Source organism: Nycticebus coucang, chromosome 10 (genome assembly GCF_027406575.1).
Source record: "Nycticebus coucang isolate mNycCou1 chromosome 10, mNycCou1.pri, whole genome shotgun sequence".
Taxonomy (NCBI): Eukaryota; Metazoa; Chordata; class Mammalia; order Primates; family Lorisidae; genus Nycticebus; species Nycticebus coucang.
In genome coordinates, this window is record NC_069789.1 from 112,380,200 (window position 1) to 112,396,200 (window position 16,001).

Here is a 16,001-nt window from a genome sequence, read left to right on the forward strand (position 1 = left end):
AAAGAACTGAATGAAATGAAGAGGAGCCAGGACAAAAAAGGAAAATCTGTTATAAAATGAAAAGAAAGCCACTTCCAATGTTCTTTGTAAGAAGCACCACAAAGCAACAGAGACTCAGCTTTCACTCCACTTCCTACTTCGTCCCAAGAAAGGAGGGTGACCTACAACTGAATGAGTCAAGTCACTATCTTGTGGCTGAATAGGGACTGCAAAAGGAAGCTAGACTCTTATGACATTATATAAAATACATTAACCTTATAGACAGGAGTTTTGTAATTCTCATGCTCATCCATATAATTTAAACACACAAAAAACAAACACCATATGATCCTCTCAATAGATGCAGAAAAAACATTCGATAAAATTCAGCATCCCTTTCTAATTAGAACACTTAAGAATATAGGCATAGGTGGCTCATTTCTTTTCTTTTCTTTTTTTTTTTTTTTGAGACAGAGCCTCAAGCTGTCGTCCTGGGTAGAGTGCTGTGACATCACAGCTCACAGCAACCTCCAACTCCTGGGCTTAAGCAATTCTCTTGCCTCAGCCTCCCAAGTAGCTGGGACAACAGGCGCCCACCACAACACCCGGCTATTTTTTGGCTGTAGTTGTTGTCATTGTTGTTTGGTAGGCACAGGCTAGATTCAAACCTGTCAGCTCTGGTGTATGTGGCTGGTGCCTTAGCGGCTTGAGCTACAGATGCCGAGCCGAGGTGGCAAATTCCTTAACCTGATTGAAGCCATCTACAAGAAACACACGCTTAATATTATACTGAATGGAGTAAAACTGAAAGCTTTTCTACTTAGAACTGGAACCAGACAAGGTTGTCCTCTATCGCCACTACTATATTCAACATAGTACTGGAAGTTCTAGTGAACACAATCAGGCAAAAGAAGGAAATAAAGGGCATTTAAATCAGTGCAGAGTAGGTCAAACTCACACTCTTTGCCGACAATATGATCTTATACTTACAGAACCCCACAGTCTCAACCACAAGACTCCTGGAAGTACTTTATCTAACAAATGCAATCAGTGTAACCTAATTCTACAAATGCAATCAGTGTAACCTAATTCTTTGTACCCTCAATGAATCCCAAACAATAAAAATTAAAAAAAAAAATAAGATTAAAAAAAAGAAAAAGAAAATTTATGGAACAACAAAAATAAATAAACACAAAATTTAAACTTGCTATATTACAAAGGGAGATGTTAATATATTACAACTTAATCATCCATATCCAATCAAGTCACTGCTCATCTGGAGTCAGGTTTGCCTCTTTATCACTGTGTCCTTTCCCTCTGTCATTCTGCAGATCTCTCATTCTGACCTTCTCTCTTTAGCTCTTACCCCACCCCACTCCACTTTCCTATATTTTCAGCCTGGGTTTCTGCCCCTCTTTTCTTCTGCTTTCTGGCCCTCTTCCTTCTATTCCAAACCTGATCTGCTCCATTTTTTTTTTCCCCAAATCTTTGAGACAAAGTCTCACTCTGTTGCCCCAGGCCAGAATGCCTTGGCTCAGCTTAGCTCACAGCAAACTCCAACTCCTGGGTACAGCAATCTTCTTGCCTCCTCCTGTCTCAGCCTCCTGAGCAGCTAGGACTATTCAGGTGCCAGCCACAATGCCTAGATAATTTTTCTATTTTTAGTGAAACAAGGTCTAGCTTTGTTCAGGCTGGTCTCCAACTCCTGACCTCAACCAATCCACCCTGCTCAGCCTCCCAGAGTTGTGAGATTAGAGGAGTGAGCCATGGTGCCCAGCCCCCTGCTCCATTCTTAAATCTTGATTCACCTTTTGCTGCTCTTTTTCCAGACTTTTCATTATTCCCAATATCCACATATTTCTGCCTCTTCCTTTCCTGTTTCTGCTCCCCCTCTGCTCACCGTTAAATTGCATTTCCCTGTTACACTCCCTTGTCCTCACACTCTGGTACCCCCAGGGGCCTACCCTTCCTTCCTCCTGTGGTTCCCCCTTTGCTCTACTCTCCAGGTGTCACCATGCTGCTCTGTCAGACCTGGATCCAAACCGTTCGCTCCCCCTCTCAAGCGCTCTCTCTGGGTGCCTCTTCTTTGCTGCCCTGCTCTCTATTTTGCTGTCCTTCATCTCCTGGGAGATACAGGAGATTTTCTGTAAATTTCTCCAGTTGCTTTTCTCCCTCACCCACTTTCTCAGTTTTCACTCTGCAAAGCCCTCACCCATGCTCAACTTTAACATGTGTTTATCTGTCTCCCTCATTCTTCCTTTCTCTTTCCACTTATTTTATTTCCCTCTCATTTTCTCCTTCTCCTGATCCCCTGTGCACATTCACAGGGAGCAGGATGGAATAAGACGCCCGCCTGGCAGAAGAGCATCTCTTTCAATGCGGATGATATGGGGCGGAAGAACTTTATGTGTGATCAGAGGCCCAGTCACCCTCTCTTAACTTGAGTCAGGGGAAGCTGAGACTGCGAAGAGGCGGCCTGGAGAGCAGAAGGATCCGGCTCAAGGAGGACCTGGCAGGGAGTGTCTTGGGAAAGGAGTGGGTCTGCAGAATCCCAGCCTCAAGGAAAAGACAGCGCCTCTTCTGAGCTGGGGCTGGGGCGCTGCCCTCCAGGGGCGAACAAAATGGGGTTTGGGGGATACAACAGACTCGAACCCAACTCGCAGATGAGGACTTTAAAGGGCAAGGGGTGGGCGGAGAGGTCTCTAAAAAGTATAAACAGAAAAACTGCGCGAAAGACTGTTTCTCCGGGGCCCTAAGGCTCGATACCGGGAGTCAGAGACCACCATCAGGGACCCTTTAACTGAAAGGAAGCAACGCTCCGCACTCCAATGGCGACCTCAGAATCTACCTGACGTGGAGGTACTCGGATTGCAATTCATGCAGTGACCTCAGATCCCGGCTACAGAAGCACTGAGGGGACTGCAAGCGCAGACTTAATACATAAAGGATCAAACTCACGCGCCGCGGGGTGACTTCACTCCACCAGATCAGCTTCCGGGTCTGGGGGAAGCTGGGCGCAAAGAAGGGCCAGGCCGGGGCGGGGCCCACGCGCGAAGGGCTGGGCCAAGGCGGGGTTAAGGCGGGGCCGACGCGGCTGCAGCGCTATCTGGGTCTTCACACCCCTCCCTTGTTCCCGTGGCGGCTATCTTTTCTGGGTTCTGGAGGTGACACCTGCCAGTGAAGCTGGTCCAACTGGGAACTGAACCTTTCTAGCGGGGTCGACGTGGTCGACATGAGGCAGTGATTGGATCCAAGAAAATTCTTGCTAATAATGCTAATTTTACTCCTGCCGCCGCGGCTCACGCCTGTAATCCTCGAACACTGAGAGGCTGAAGAGAGAGATCAGGAGTTCCAGATCTGCCTGAGCAAAATGGAGACCCCCGTCTCTACTAAAATAGGAAAACTAGCTGGGCGTTGTGGTGGGCACCTGTAGTCCCAGCCACTCGGGAGGTTGAGGCAGGAGGATCGCTTGTGCCCAACAGTTTGAAATTGCTGTGAGCTATGACACCATAGCTCTCTACCCAGGAGAGCAAGAAACTGTTTCAAAAAAAAAAAAAAAAAAGAATACCAAAGAATCTCCACTGCCAAACTCTGAAAACAGTTTAGGAAATCTAAGGATTTGTGGGTCTTTGGGAGAGCATTTATCCCACACTTAGCCCAATGGTTGAGACCACTGTATCAACTCTTCAGAAAAGGGAAACAGGAGGCTGGGACCCACCTGGATAGAGTGCTGTATCATCATAGCTCACAGCAGCCTCCAACTCTTGGGCTCAAGTGATCATCTTGCCTCCGTTTTTCTATTTTTTTAGTAGAGACGGAGGGGGGGTGTCTCGCTTTTGCTTCCACTGGTTCTCAACCTTCCTAATGCTGCAATGTATTTTCATTGTTAAAAAGGGTAGCAACCCACAGGTTGAGAACCACTGGCTGGTCTCCAACTCAAGCAATCCACCCGCCTCGACCTCCCAGAGTGCTAGGATTACATGTGGGCGTGAGCCACCGCACCCAGCCCCCTTGAGGATTTTATTTTTATTTTATTTTATTTATTTATTTTTTTTTTTTTGCAGTTTTTTTTGGCCGGGGCTGAGTTTGAACCCACCACCTCTGGCATATGGGGCCGGCGCCCTACCCCTTTGAGCCACAGGTGCCGCCCCCCCTTGAGGATTTTAGATGCAGTTATGCGAAAGGGCGGAAACCAGACACGTCAACAAGTGCTAGCAGACCCCTGTGCTCACAGCAGGTAGCGCTGTTAGCAAAGGCCCTTCCTGAGACCTGGAACCCACATACTGGTCAAGGGATGGAGAAGAGGACTTTAAAATGAGCCCTGTCCCTTGTAACCCAGATGCCTATCTTGCATAAAATGACACGCCCATTTGCAACAATAAAGCCTTCTGGCAACAAGTTTCTTAGGAACTGAATGCTGCATTAGGCCCTGTTACATAGGGGCAGCCCAAGGACACCCCTTTACTGGCTCTCCCTCCAATGCCTGACATTCTGAAAGAGTGCTGCCCAGGACACACGATGCTGGGAATGAGAGAGGATACCTGAGAAGGTATCTAGGAGAGCAGGTCTTCTCAAGGAGACCACAAGGATACACCTGAGGAGTCCTCTCCATGGTGACTCAACTCATAGGAATTTGTAAACTTCCTGGAACTTGTAAATTTCCAAGTTCCTTGAAATCCTGTAGTTCTGTAGGGGCTGGAATAGCATCTCCTGCTTGATTCAAACTGGCCAATGAGAAGGGTACCCAGACCAAGCCAGTTTGGGAGTTCAGCCATTTGCAATTCTATGCAGTAAGCTCCCAACTAGTAAACAAAGCCCTTCCTCTTACAAACATGGTGTTTGGGTGCTTTCTCTCCGGCACCAACAGAGGACATCCCTTTGCCTGGATCCCAGCGACAATAACATAACCATAGACTGATATGCTTGCTTTGATATGGGTACCAATCAGGGGAGGCAATGACAAACACCAGCGTTGGCCCTCCACAGGTATCCACGCCGTCTTCAAAGGCTGAACTCTACTTACGACACTACCTTCTGTTTCTTTGCAAATCCCCCCACACCTTTTCTTGGCCATCTGTTTATCTTTCTTTTTTTATTTATTTATTTTTTTTGTAGAGACAGAGTTTCACTTTATTGCCCTCGGTAGAGTGCCGTGGCCTCACACAGCTCACAGCAACCTCCAACTTCTGGGCTTAGGTGATTCTCCTGCCTCAGCCTCCCGGGTAGATGGGACTACAGGCGCCCGCCACAACGCCCGGCTATTGTTTTTTTGTTGTTGTTGCAGTTTGGCCGGGGCTGGGTTTGAACGCGCCACCCTCGATATATGGGGCCGGCACCCTGCTCACTGAGCCACAGGCGCCGCCCTCTTTCTTTCTTTCTTTTTTTTTTTTTTTTTTTGAGACAGTCTCACTGTACCGCCCTCGGGTAGAGTGCTACGACATCACACGGCTCACAGCAACCTCTAACTCTTGGGCTTACGCGATTCTCTCGCCTCAGCCTCCCAAGCAGCTGGGACTACAGGCGCCCGCCACAACGCCCGGCTATTTTTTTTTGTTGTTGTTGTTGCAGTTTGGCCGGGGCTGGGTATGAACCTGCCACCCTTGGCATATGGGGCTGGCGCCCTACTCACTGAGCCACAAGGTAGAGTGCTGTGGCGTCACAGCTCACAGTAACCTCCAGCTCCTGGGCTTAGGCGATTCTCTTCTCTCAGCCTCCCGCGTAGCTGGGACTACAGGCGCCCGCCACAACGCCCGGCTATTTTTTTGTTGCAGTTTGGCCGGAGCAGGGTTCGAACCCGCCACTCTCGGTATATGGGGCCGGCGCCCTACTCACTGAGCCACAGGCGCCGCCCTCTCCCTCATCGTTTTCTTTCTCCGTTTTCTGTTTCTCAAGCAGTTGTAGTCTCTTTCTCACAACCATCTTTGCCCACATATTCACAAGGAGGGATGGAGTGAGATACCACCTCCTGGACCTGCAGCATTTCCCAGGGGGTGTGGAGCTGCGGTTCTAAGAACACTGGGTATCACAGACAGGCCCCGTCACCTCCGGAATAAGCGAAGGGTCAGGGGAAGGGCTGACTGCGACCGGGAGGTCTGGGGAGCCAGAGGATTCACCCGAGGAGGATGAGAGGGGCGCGGCGATCGGGCCTCAGAGGTCCGGACACGGCAGCGAGAGCGACCCCCCACACCGGGGCACAGAAGGGCGACCGTGGGACTTGGGGTCGCAAACAGGACGTGGACCTACTTAGCGGGTGAAGATTGTACACGGCGCGGTGGAAGAGTCAGTTAAAGGTTTTCAGCAGAATGACGCGAAAGGCGGTGTTTACCAGGCCCGAAGGGAGAAAGGCCAGGGTGGACCAGGTCTAGAAATTTTAACCTAAAGGGGAGCGAGCGCTCCCAGGCCCACACCACTAGGTCTGTGTTTACCTGCGGTGGAGGGAACGGGGCATGGATTTCAAGGTTCGCAGCGCTCCCGGGCGAAATGCAAGGTTAATCGCCGCGGGGGGAAAACCTTTGCTCCACGTGATCTGCTTGTGGGACTGACAGAACTGCGCACGCGTGGAAAGACCAGCCCGCGCAACCCGGGGAGGCCGCGCCGGGAAAGAGGTCGGGACAGAGGCAGAGCCGTGTCTGAGACGGGTCCGGGGATGGCGTGGGGCCGAGGAGCGGGCAGGTCGTCGAGAGAGGCGGGGGAGTGAGGCTCCACAAGAAGGGGACAGGATTCTGAAAGAAGCCGCCTCAGAGGCGGGCGGCAGAGGGACAGAGTGTGGAGAGAGGCCGGACTCGAGGCGCGGCCCGAGAGGGGCGGGGCATGGAGCGAGGCCGTATCTGAGGAGGGCGGGGCCTAGAAAAAGGGCGAGTCTATTGGGAGGGGACGAAGCGGGAAAGAGGCCGGGTAAAGGCGGGGCAGCGGAGGGAGAAAGGCGTGGAGAGAGGTCTAGTCTGAGGCCGGCTGGAGAGTAGGTGGATCCTGTAGAGAGGCTATGTCTGAGGCGAGAGTGGAGAGGGGTTAGGGCATGAAGGCAGGTGCACTTTGAGACTGGGCAGAGGGGTAGGTGGGTCAGGGTGTGTGAAGACAGGGAGGGTTCCAGGCCAGGCCAAAGAGGGGTGGAACACGCTGAAAGGCCAGGTCGCTGGCAAGGCTGGAGAGGGGGCGGAGCAAGAGAGAGGCCCGGACCGGGAGGGGGCGAGGAGGAGAGAGAGCAATCATAGCTGAAAGATTTCTCAAAAAAATTGCTCTAGATGCTGCCACTGTAACGGTTAAATGGTGCACTCTTTTTTTTGTGGGGGGGGGGCACAGTTTCACTTTGTCGCCCTGGGTGGTGTCAAAGCTCACAACAACCTGAAACTGGTGGGCTCAATTGATTGACTTGCCTCACCCTCTCAAGTAGCTGGGACTACAGGCGCCCGCCACATCAGGGTATTTTTTAAGAGACGGGGTCTCGCTCTTGCTCAGGCTGGTCTTCAACTCGTGAGCTCAAGCAGTCCATCCTCCTCGGCCTTCCAGAGTGCTAGGATTACAAGCGTGAGCGCGCTGCGCCCAACCCGACCCCCTGCACTCTTATTGTCTGTTATTACATGCCCTTCTCAGGTGGAATAAAACACTGTTGGTAGAATACTGTGACTTTTTTATAGCTATTAAAAATACTAAATTTTATTAGTTAAAACTGGGAACTATGGTATAGTCTGAATAAAACAGTTCCAAATTACAGTGCCAAGAGGTAAATGTGAATCCTCAAGAATACTCTCTACTGGTAGTTTTGATTAAACTGCCTACTCGGCTCTACTTTTTCTTTCTACACATTGGAAAAAGACTTTTTCATCAATCTTTGCAAAATAACAGCTATTGCCATTCAGTGGAGGTGACCATGATCCTCCTTGTATTATTTCTACAACATAAGTAGTTCTTGACAACCTATTACTCTCTTCCCACAAAATTCCTAGTATCCAAAGGTTTAGGGTGTGCTTTTTCCCTGAGTACCCTGGTAGAACATTCAGTTCCCATAACCACTGTGCCCTCTTTCAGGAGAAGCGTGTACTAAAAGGATGGCATGAAGACTGACACTGCTGTACTAAATTCACTGCTCACTGCCATCCTGTATAAATCAGACAATATTTAATCTCAAAGGAAAAAGGCACAATGCCCTACAGCTGGAATCCTTGCACGCTGGGAGAGCAAGTTGAGAGAAATTGCTGGAATTCAAAGTTTAAAACCAGCCTGGGGAACATAGACTTATTCTCCAAAAACAAATTAAGAAAAATCAGATGGTGGGGCGTCTGATACATGGTTACAAGTATGGTGGATCATACTTGTAACCCAGGCACACTGGGAGGACGACGTGGGTGGATCATTTGAGCTCAGGAGTTCTAGACCAGCCTGAGCAAGAGCAAAACCCGGCGTCTATTCTTTTTATACCAAAAAAAGAATAGACGCTGGGCAACCATAGCTCAGTGGTTAGAGTGCTGGCCACCTGCTCCAGGGCTGGTGAGTTCGAACCCACCCCAGGCCTGCTAAACAAAAAAAAAAAACAACTAGCCAGGCGTTGTGGTGGGTGCCTATCGTCCCAGCTACTTGGGAGGCTGAGGCAAGAGAATTGCTTAAGCCCAGGAGTTTGAGGTTGCTGTGAGTTATGATCCCACAGCACTCTACCCAGGGTGACAGCTTGAGACTCTGTCTCAAAAAAAAAAAAAAAAAAAAAAAAAGAGTGAAATCTCCTGTATAGTTTACAATAAGCTAATGAGTAAAGGTCTCCCCATAATATTAAGGCAGAAAGAGTAGGAAAGGCATTTACCAGCGTCCAACCCAACTAAAAATACAAGGCTGACAAAAGACAGGGAAGTATATCAAATAAAAGGAACCAAATAAGTGCACTGAAATACAATCTAAAGGAACACAGTCTTCTGAGTTACCTGACAATTAAAGCAACTGTTCTAAGATGCTTCAGGAGCCAGAAGAGAGAGAACTAACTGAATGAAGGAAATAAATACTTAAGAGAATATCCAACAAAAGCGTAATTACTGACCAAAAGAAATTCTAGAGCTGCAGTATATGATGCATAGTAAAGATTCACTAAAGCGATTAACAACAGACTGAGAGGAAAGAATGAGCACGTCCAAGAAAGATTATTCAAAACTATCAATTCCAAAGAGGAAAAAAAAGAAATAATACGAAAAGCAAAGAAAGCCCTATAGATTTTGGGAATAATTTCGTATAGAAAAATATGCAAACTATGGAAGTTTCATAAGGAGGAGAAGACATTACAACTGAAATAACATTTGAAGAATGTCCCAAATTTGAGGAAAGAACTGCATATACAAATTCAAGAAACATAGCTTCACTGTTCTAACAGCAAATACTGAAGGACACTCACAAAGAGATATATTAGAAATAAATCATAAGAAGTCAAAGACAAAAGCAAATCATGAAAGTAATAAGAAAGGAGACTTGTATACAAAGAAAGTATGTTAAGACTACGTACATTTTTCAGCAGACACCTTGCCTGCTAGAGGCAGTGGGATGATATATTCAATGTGCTTAAAGAATAAACAGGTCTCAAACAAGATACATTATTTATGGACGCTCTCCTACGGAAATGAAAGAGAAATTTAGTCTTTCCCATGAAAAAGCTGATTCACTAGTACTAAAGACATGAGGAACATAAATGGAAACATGAGTTTTTCAGTATCAAATAAAAGGACACCTACTCAGTAACTCTAACCTTAAGAAAATACAAAGTTCTCGGATCAGCGCCCATAACACAGTTACAGCATCAGCCATATACACAGAGGCTGGTGGGTTCAAACCCAGCCCAGGCCAGCTAAACAATGACAACTGCAACAAAAAAAACAGCCAGGTATTGTGGCAGGCACCTGTAGTTCCAGCTACTTGGGAGGCTGTGGCAAGAGAATTGCTTAAGCTCAAGAATTTGAAGTTACTGTGAGCCGTGATCCACAGCACTCTACTGAGGGCAACATAGTGAGACTCTGTCTCAAAAAAATAAATAAAAAATAAAGTTCACCATTAAAGAGTAATAAATGGGGATTACACCAGCCCACCAATCCCAGCCCATCTCTGTCTTTTTAAATTGATTGACAGAATCTTCTTGCACATGAAGTATATTTCGGATATTGTCCCATGGGCACATCAGATAAAATTTTAATTTAATTTTTCTGTTATTAGGTAGCATGTTCTCTATGTCTGTTTTGTCCAATTGGTCTACAGCAATGGTCCCTGGAGGACTGTTGAGGTCTTTGTTTTTTTCTTCTAATATATCATTTTGCTGGATACAGTGGCGTGCACGTAGTCCCAGCTACCCAGGAGGCTGAGACAGGAGGATCGCTTGAGTCCAAGAGTTTTGGGCTGTAATGCGCTATGCTGATTGGGTGTCTGCACTAAGTTCGGCATCAGTATGGTTACCTCCCGGGAGCTGGTGGCCACCAGATTGCCTAAGGAGGGGTGAACTAAGTCAGCCAGGTTGGAAACGGAGCAGGTCAAAACTCCCGGGCTGATCAGTAGTGGGATTGGGCCTATGAATAGCTACTGCACTCCAGCCTGGGCAACATAGCGAGACTCCATCCCCCCCCCCCCAAAAAATAATAAATAAATAAATACAAATAATATATCATTTTATGGGTCGTGAAAATGGGATATTGCAGTCAATTACCATATTGTGGATGTATCTATTTCTCCTTTGAATTTTGTCACTTTTCCATTCATACAGATTTGAAGTTTGGTGCCTATATATTTAGCATGGCTATATCTTTTGGGTAATTGACACTTTCATCCTTTTGTAATCTTTGTTATAAAAATTTTGTGTAAATGTCTATGCTCTCTACTATTAGTATGGTGATCTGTGCTCTGTTCTGGTTATCATTTATGTGGAATGTCTTTTGGCATCCTTTCAATTTCAGCCTATAAATATCCCCACAGTTCAAGGTAATCTCTTCTGAACAGGGTTTGGTTGCATCCTGTTTTCTGACTGCAAAGTTAAACCTTTTATTGTAATTGGTTATACAGAAGGGCTTACTACTGCCATTTTGTCACATACTATCTGTAGAACATGTACCATCTTCTAGCTTTGTCCTTCATTTCTCTTACTGACATCTTCTGTATGTTGTGGATTATTTGGTGATGTCATGCTTTGATTCCCATTTCATTTTTTTCTGTTTTGTATGTTGTATAGAAATTTTGTGTACTTGGCATTACAGTTACACACAAAGTCATAAATGTATTCTGTTATAATGAGAACAAAGGAAATTTCTGGGGTAAGATTCTTATAAGGTAATAAGCAGACTGGGGGGCTATGCAGGAGTTTCAGAAATATTACCTTAGAGTCCCTTTATGGTCCTCCTTGACTCCATTTTTGTTAGAATTTTGACATTAACTCTATTTTAGAAGTTAACTTCCACAGTGAAAAAATATCTAAATTCCTTGCCTGGAAGCAGACAATACAAGAAGTAATTAAAATGTGAGGTCTATGTGAAATTCAAAAATGAATCTAAATTATCCTCATGTCTTCTCTTGTACCACCTGAGCTCTGCTGAAGATAAGCAATAGAAATTTTCTATCAGATAAGTAAATTCATAAAAAAATAGTTTTCTGGGACCTAGGTATAAGGCTGAAGGTGAATTCGAATTCAGACTGGGTATTAATACAATACACACAGATGTGGATGAACTATAGATATTACTTTAAAATACTGTGTCCACAAAGGCCTTTATGTAATCGGTTAGGGGGCAGCTGAGTATTACCTAGACTACTAAACACAGCCACATTTATTGAAGAAATAAGCCACCAAGTAACTCTTATGCCAGTTCAAAAATGTTGGGAAAATATAATTAAAAATCAAAAGCATATCAAACTTCACAAATCCTTTGTGAAGGAAAATATAATTAAAAATCAAAAGCATATCAAACTTCACAAATCCTTTGTGAAGGATTTGTGAAGAGCCTGTAGCACAGTGGTTATGGTGCTGGCCACGTGCACTGAGGCTGTCGGGTTCAAACCTGGCCCAGGTCAGCTAAACAATGACAACTGCAACAAAAAAATAGCCAGACGTTGTGGTGGGCACCTGTTGTCCCAGCTACCTGGGAGGCTGAGGCAAGAGAATCACTTAAGTCCAAGGGTTTGAGGTTGGTGTGAGCTGTGACGCTATAGCACTCTACTGAAGTTAAAATAGTGAGACTCTGTCTCAAAAAAAAAAATCCTTTCCTCCAACACAGCATCAAAAGAAAGCATTTTTATTAATGTATCAATGTTAGACCAAAATGTGATGGGCAATAAAGACAATCTGCTAAGAAACTTAAAACAAAGAACTGTCACCCTCCTAGTCAACTCATTATGTACTCAAGAGGACTTGACAAGACTGCTAGTCACACACTTCACTGTAGGTGGTAATTAGGGTGACCACCTGTGCCAGATAATTAGCCTTATCTAGACAGTTGGGAGAAGAAAAAAAAATTAAATATGGCTTTTAAAGTTTCACTTTGTCACCATAGGTAGAATGCAGTGGCATCACCATACCTTATAGGAACCTTAAACTCCTGGGCTCTAGTAATCCTCCAGCCTCAACTTCTCAAGTAACTGGGAGTATAGATGCCCACTATAGTGCCCAGCTAATTTTTCTATTTTTAGTAGAGACAGGTCCTGTTCTTGCTCAGGTTGGTGTCCAACTCCTAACCTCAAGAAATCCTCCCACAATGCTAATATTACAGGCATAACCCATTACACCTGCACTATTTACTTTTTAAATCATTTATTTCTTTATATATATATTTTTACACAGTGTATGTCACCCTCGGTAGAGTGCTGTGGCATCACAGCTCACAGCAACCTCAAACTCTTGGGCTTAAGCCATTCTCTTCTTTCAGCCTCTCAAGTAACTAGGACTACAGGTGCCTGCCAAACACCAAGCTATTTTTTTGTTGCAGTTGTCATTGTTGTTTAGCAGGCCTGGGCCTGGTTCCAACCCACCAGTCTCGGTGTATGTGGTTGGCACCCTACCCACTGAGCTATGGGTGCCACCCTAAATCATTTATTTGTAATAAGCTATCTAATTTTTTCTTTTGAGACAGAGTCTCATTCTGTTGCCCTAAATAGCAACCTCAAATTCTTTTTATTTTTTTAGAGATAGAGTCTCACTTTGTCACCCTCAGTAGAGTACTGTGGCATCACAGCTCACAGCAACCACCAGCTCTTGGGCTTAGACGATTCTCTTGCCTCCGCCTGAGTAGCTGGGACTACAGGCACCCACCACAATGCCCGGCTATTTTTTTGTTGCAGTTTGGCCAGGAACAGGTTTGAACCCGCCACCCTTGGTATATGGGGCAGGCGCCCTACTCACTGAGCCACAGTGCTGCCCCAACCTCAAATTCTTGATGTTGAGCAATCCTCTCACCTCAGCCTCCCAAGTAGTTGGGATTACAGGTAAGCACCACCACACCTAGCTATTCTATTTGTAATAAGACAGGGTCTTGCTCTTCCTCAGGTTGATCTCAAACTCCTGAGTTCAATACACCTGTCTCAGCCACCCAGAGTGCTAACATTACAGGCCTAAGCTGTGGCTCATGGCCTAATGTTCTTTTAAGAACAAAAACTTTTGTAGAGACAGGGTCTCACAATGTTGCCCAGACTGGTCTCAAACTCCTGGGCTTCAGCGATCCTCCCACCTAGATCTCCCAAATTGCTAGCACTACACCACGCGTAGCTGCATTTAGAATTAAAATACAACCCATATTCCTCAAAAGGAATACAGGTTTTTCTCAGAGATAAAACTTCACTGCTGTCAAATGTGCATTATACCTACATAAGTATCTTACATCAGACAGCAGAAAGGATGACTCAAGAGCAAGATATGATTACAACTTCTCAATGTTGTACGTTAATTCCACCATTAAACGATTGTTAGAGATCCTTTAGCCTTAGGAAACTAATGGTACACTAATACTGTCCAACACAAAGTAGCCCACTGAGGCAGAATTAACTATGCTGTTAGAAGGAATGTGACTCACATATAGCCATCAAAAAAAATTAAAATTTTATTAATATAGAACATCTGTAACAGTTTGAATAAAACAATAGAAAGTAACACCTGCCTTCTGATTGAGAATATGCTATTCTGGTTCTTCTGATTAAATTCTCCTCTATGATAAACAAATGTTCTCTTTTTAAGTTCAAGAATAAGACTATATTTCCATCAATCTTACTGTCCAAAAGCTATTGCCATTCAATGGACAAGGTGGCCACCGTTTTCCCTGCATATTTCTCTATGGAGTCAGAGACTTTCCTCCAGTCTCCCTTGGAATTGATGTCTGTGTTTCATTCAAGTATTCCTTTCCTATATTCTACAGTGGCCCTGAGTGAAAAACAGTACCCTGAATGCAGTGAGCATGGCTGATAATACTTTTACATCATCCTCACCTAACAAACTAGGCACCTTTCTTTAGAGCACCATGAAATGTCAGTAAGAAAGACATAATAAAAATAAATTTGAAATTTCAGTTTAAAAATAAAAAGTCTTTCCAGGAAACTTACAATAATGGAATAAAACATATTTTTGAGACAGACTTTGTCTCTCTGGGTAGAGTGCGGGGCATTGTAGCTCACAACAACCTCAAACTCTTGGGCTCAAGTGATTCTCCTGCCTCAGTCTCCCAAGTAGCTGGGACTATAGGTGCCTGCAACAATCCCCAGATATTTTTTAGAGATGAAGTCTCACCTTGGCTCAGGCTGGTCTTGAAATTGTGAGCTCAAGCCATCCACCTGCCTCAGCCTCCCAGAGTGCTAGGATTACAGGTGTGAGCCACCTGGCCCGGCTCTGAAATAAAATATTTTATAACCTGAAAATAAGCATTTCTTTTTTTTTTTGTAGAGACAGAGTCTCACATTATGGCCCTCAGTAGAGTGCCATGGCATCACACAGCTCACAGCAACCTCCAACTCCTGGGCTTAAGCGATTCTCTTGCCTCAGCCTCCCAAGTAGCTGGGACTACAGGCGCCCGCCACAACGCCCAGCTATTTTTTGGTTTGCAGTTCAGCCAGGGCCGGGTTTGAACCCGCCACCCTCGGTATATGGGGCTGGCGCCTTACCAACTGAGCCACAGGCGCCACCCCGAAAATAAGCATTTCAAATGTCCTTGCATCTTTGATGTGTGACATTTAATGTATTTCAACTTGTGATTATTGGTAAGTGTTCTCTTGAGTATAAATTCGTCTTTTTTTTTTTGGAGACAGAGTCTCACTATGTCACCCTGGGTAGAGTACCATGGCATCACAACTCACAGCAACCTCAAACTCTTGGGTATAAGCAATTCTCTTGCCTCAGCCTCCCAAGTAGCTGGGACTACAGGCACCCGGCTATTTTTCTGTTGCAGTTGTCATTGTTGTTTTAGCAGGCCTGGACTGGGGTCGAACCCACCATCCTCGGTGCATGTGGCCGGTGCTGTAACCACTGTGCTATGGGTGCTGAGCCAGAGTATAAATTCTTTAATGAATCCTAAGGACACACATTACCTTAGCAAACTTTCTAGGTTCACTAAATTTGCCTTGCTTTCTATACAGTATGAACATCTCATGACTAAATGGCTTGATACATTCACTACATTTGTGTAGTTGCTCTCCAATATGATCATTCTGATGATCAACACCTTTCAAAAGCCTAAGCATATGTCTTTTTATGATTTCACCAGAGATAAATTTAAGGCCCAAGATAAGGACAGTGTCTGTTACATACAATTATATGAATGCCCTTTACTATGAATTTCCTGAGTCAATTCATACTTGAACTCATAATGAAGGGTTTTTAACTCTCATTGTATTTGTAAGGTTTCCCTCAAGTAGGAATTCTCTCATGCTGTGCAAGGTGTGAACTGTGGCAGAACTTGCTGAGTGCGTTAGATTTGAATTGTATCTCTCCTATACGGGTTATCTCATGTGTTTTGAGAAGTGATCGTACACTAAACAATTTGCTGTGCTTATTTCTTAGGTTTGACTCTAGCAAGGAATGTTCCAAAAATCCAAATGTC

General features: G+C 45.2%; 1 protein-coding gene across 1 annotated transcript in view; it reads right to left on the reverse strand.

Annotated features, from left to right (window-relative positions):
* Positions 1 to 7,555, reverse strand: part of LOC128595853 (zinc finger protein 83-like) — a 100,580-nt gene extending 93,025 nt beyond the window's left edge. The window contains exon 1 of the mRNA XM_053604915.1: positions 6,405 to 7,555. The gene's annotated coding sequence lies outside the window, so the exon portion shown is untranslated. The remainder of the gene's footprint in view (positions 1 to 6,404) is intronic.
* Positions 7,556 to 16,001: the final 8,446 nt, after the last annotated feature.